This window comes from Amblyomma americanum, chromosome 1 (genome assembly GCF_052857255.1).
Source record: "Amblyomma americanum isolate KBUSLIRL-KWMA chromosome 1, ASM5285725v1, whole genome shotgun sequence".
Lineage (NCBI taxonomy): Eukaryota > Metazoa > Arthropoda > Arachnida > Ixodida > Ixodidae > Amblyomma > Amblyomma americanum.
This window is the reverse complement of record NC_135497.1, coordinates 120,039,539-120,044,135: the sequence shown is the minus strand read 5'-3', so window position 1 is coordinate 120,044,135 and position 4,597 is coordinate 120,039,539.

Genomic DNA, 4,597 nt, shown 5'->3' with positions numbered 1-4,597 from the left:
CTCCCATCTCTTCTTTCAGTTCGGTGCGACCCGCAGTAGCATTAATCAGTCGCACTTCAGATTAGTGCGGCTGAATAATGTAACTGAGGGGAAGCGGTGTTGTTTCACTTTTTTTCGCCTTTCTTTTCCCTCTGCCCTCCACGGTCGGCCAGTGGCTGTGGCGTTGGGCTGCTGAGGCCGAGTTCGCGTGATCCCGGCTGCAGTGGCCGGGAAACGACCGGAGAACTGCGCGCCCGTGTGCCGGGACATCGGAGAACGTTAAAGTGCCCATAGTGATCTAATATAATCCAGTGCCCTCCATTACTGCATCCCTCATAGTCTACAGTGTTGCTTTGGTTCGCACAACTCGAAAAACTATGAACTTTTATTTGTTTTTTTTCTCCAAACAGAAAACTAGCTCCTGTTGTCTGTACAGTTGTTTCAAGTCAGCGCTTGCGAGGGCTCATGACGATTGCCATGTAATTGCTGAATCAAAAAACACTTTTCTTGGAATTTCTTGGCGCTTATGATTATTTGTGGTTGATTATAGACGCGGAAACATCTTGCAGGCCTGCTAAAAAAAGCACGACGTAAACTACGTTCTTTGAGGTTGTCGAAGCGTCTTGTGTGGCCAAGTGAAGATGTGGCAGACGAACGCGGCAGGCAACTTGGTTGTCCAAACGTGAACCTCTTCACTGGCGCTTAGGAAAGTAGCAGTGACACACAGGTGTTGCTTTTCTACTCGGCGCGGAAACAAAAAAAAATTACTTTCAGGGCTCCGACCGGAGCTTCAGCGATGCTTCCATTATTACTACTATCGCAGCATGGACCTGCTGGGTTGGGAGCCGGAGTAAGATTTGTTGGAGTTGCCTGTGGCATGCGTACCAGGGTTGGCTATTGTTTGAGTTCACATGCAACATAATATAGCGCCCTCTTCGCGCGTGAAACTCGGGGTGTTGTCGCTGGAGAGTCGCAGTGCTTTTCCTGAGATTTCGGGGACTGCTGCTGTCTTCCCTTTGCGTAGTTGCTTGAGATGTTCGCGTGAATCGTAAAAGTCGAACCAGAGAGAAAGCCCCGATTTACACGGGAGGGGGAGGGGGGAATCACCTCCCCTGTCTAGTCCCCTGATATCTATTCAAATTGTTATGTTTAAATGAGGGTGAGCTGTTATATATTATCGGACTAGTGAGCGTATGTGCGCAGCAAGTTCGTTTTGTCGAAACTGGCTATACAGGCGCCTTGCGTCAAGCTTTGAGCCACTTTGTTGAGCGCGGAACATCGAGGTATATATCTATTTGAAAGCCTGCCGCTCTATCCTCAACGCTAGACTCCTCACTGCCATTTTCTTCTCAAGAATTTAATGCTGTGTTAATGAGTGAAAGTCCTGTCTTGCATATTATGAAAGAAGAAAATGCAGACCGCTATAACTCACGAAGACTGTAAGCACAGGTAGTCCCCTCCCTCTATCCTTCCCTCTAGTTTTAGTCGAGTGCGAGGGAGGATAGTGCACTAGATTTTTTTTTCCCTCGCAGTTTTTCATCGCTCATGGAACTTCAGTTGTATATGCCCGACTCAAAAGCAAATAATAGGTAACTTGGCCGATGGCGACGCGAGGTATTCGAGATTGTCGGTGAGAAGGCCGCATTGTCCTTCAGTCATGGCATGCCATATGTAACGTGACGCCTTTGGGGAGAAATTGTGCTGTTTCGAAACGTTTTAAAGCCTTTTTAATGTGTCTTGGTCAAATTTCAACAGCCAAGCAAGCACACAAACATCTTCGCACGAATTAAACACTCCTTCGCTGATGCATGCACCACTGCTTGCTTAGCCGATGCTCACTGTGCTGGACTGAGATGACGAAAGGCGCGCGAGTATCACTGACGCTAAATGAGCAAGAAGAAGTAAAAGAGCAGGAGTGCATTTGTCCTTGGCGCCTATTGTGTACACAGCTCATGCATGTGTTAGCGAAGTGCAGAAAAGTGGTTAAGGGAAGGCGAAATTAATGACGGGGCCATTATGAACGCGCACCACTGACTACATGTGAATATATAGGGCTGGTATTTACAGCTTACTTTTAGCTACAGCCATATGCTATAAAACTTCCGCCGCGACATCTTCCGTGCACGCAACGCTCTTCACCGCATCGCTGGGTCCGCTCGGTTTCTTCGCATTCTTGGCTCGCTCTTGCGCAAGTGCTTGCCTGTGCGCATGCACGCACACACGCACACGCGCGAACAGATGTGCGCGTACTGCAGCATGTTTGGCTTCCAAGAACATTTCCAGGCTGGCTGACGCCATTGGATCGCACAAGCTTGGTGCGGGGAGAAGGGGAGGTGTGCACGCTTCTTCGTGAACTTTGCTTCCCGGCCCACGTGGTTTTTTTTTTCTTGCTCCGTGGTAAACAAAGAGGGAAGGCCTCGCACCCTTCACGGAGAAAAGAAGTGTGCTCGCCCAGCCGCCAAGATAGAGGAATGTCTTCAACGAACGATATACCGCCGTCCTTTGAGCTGCGCTCCACCCGCTGTCGGCTTACGGCGATAAAAAGACACGACACCGGATGTGCAGGCTGCTGGGGCCGGTATAATACACTCCTGTTTTCCTTCGGTTACATTCCGTTCTTATCGTTCGTCGCGCCCAGTGGCAGATCCCTTGAGACAGCGGGTGTGTGCAAGTGGCGCTTGAGTATATCACGAAGGGTGAAGGAGTAAAAATAGAATTGGAATAAGTTCGTGATATCATCGGAGCCATTGACGGGGGAATAACGCGCCTAATATTTCCCTAACTTTTATGCGCATGCTTACCGATAACGATAACCCGCTTTTTACACAGTTGTATTAAGCATTTTGATTTTATTCGCAGTTGCTCGCCTAGTGCCTACGCGAAACTTAAATTATATCAGACTGCCGCGTTCACATGTGCGCGATAGAAAGCATGTATAAACGCCCTTTTTATGCGGTAACATGAAGGACGCTCCGCGAATACGTATAGGGATAATGACTTTTTCATAAGCCAAAGTCAAGTTATTAGGCCAAAGCTACACCACCAGGGCTATGGCGCACAGTGCAATAGAGGACTTCGGATTAAATCGACCACCTAAGCTGGTGCAATACGCTTGTTCTTTATCTCTTGATTCAATTCTATGCTTATCGTCCGCCGCACCGACTGGCAAAACCCGCCGAGAGCGAAAGTGTAGCGTCGCTCAAGCCAATGATGAGACGAAAAAAATCGAAATGGGATAGAACTGCTGTATCACCGGTGCCCTGCGGTTTCTCAACGCTCACCGAAATTTCAGTGCGCAAAATTTTTCGCAATTCGCTTTCATCCAAGGGAAACTATTGCAGAAAACATATAGGCTGCGAACAAGGAATTTGAAATAGGTGGTACTGTTTTATTATTTGGGGCGAAAAAAGAAACGGGGAAAATTTTCAGTCTGGAAGTTCAGACAGCACCTGCTTTAAGCACAGTTCAGTTAAACCTTTAATACAGTGAATAACAGCAAATTCAAGCACCACAGAGGGTGTAAGCGTTGTACAAGTAACACTTGAAACGTTAACGAAAAGGGTTTAAGCTTAACAGTGACGTTTAAAGCTTAATTAAAGCGAAAAATAAGCAATAAGGGATATGGTATAATGTCTATCGTTTTGCACCGCTTCGTTTTTTAGTGAAGAAACCGCTCCTCTTGTGCCACTGCGAACCACGGTTGTTATGAAAAGGCTCTGAAAATTCTGGAACATTTTTTTTTTACATTAAGCTCTTTTGATCGGCATATTAGGAACTTTCGGGCACCTGAGCAGCCACTGACTGGTTTTTCGGTGCTTTTTTATTTGCTTTTCGAGGTTTTTTATCACTTCTCTGCATGATCAGCGTGCTTGAAGCTTACACAGGAACACCAAGAAAGCAAGAAATTGAAGCTAGGAAATTTTTAGTGATCACTTGAGGTGCTAGCCTGGTTATTGAACTGGCAGGCCACTCCAGATGAAGGTGAGAAAGATAAAGCAAAAGACACTGACACTTAACTCCCGCACGCACGAACGCACGCACGCACGCACGCACGCACACAGACAGGATTTTCAGAGCGTATGTATCAGATCAGTGTACTCAACTTCAACGATAACAAAGTGGCACTTGGCGGCTGAAAAATCTGCCTGCTCCGAACCGCTCTAATTGCCAGCAAGAGTGCGCGGAGGTTCCTTCGGGCGGCGGAGATCGCACGCACAAAAGGCTCAAGTAACGATGCGCTCACGATGGGTTACAATTTGATGTGTTTACAGTAGGGAAGCCAAGAGTAACAAGAAACACTCGCACAAAACGTGAATAGCGGGATGAGAACTAGGAATCTCGTCTGGATTGATTTATGGGGCGTTAGAGAGAGAGTGCAAACCGGCCACTCATGACCTTGGTCTACCTTGTACCGGCCGGTGTCGCGTTGTCGTTTGTCCCCTACCGAGTGTTTTTTTTTTCTCTTTCGCACGTACTCCCCCTGTCATCGACCGTTTGCTGTGAGGGGAGTACCCAATTTCCAACAGCTCGTGTCCCTGGGAAATCTTAACGGGCAACTAAAGAGGCTTTAGAATTCGACGAGATTTAAGGGTCGAATGTGTGAAACTTGCACGTAAAG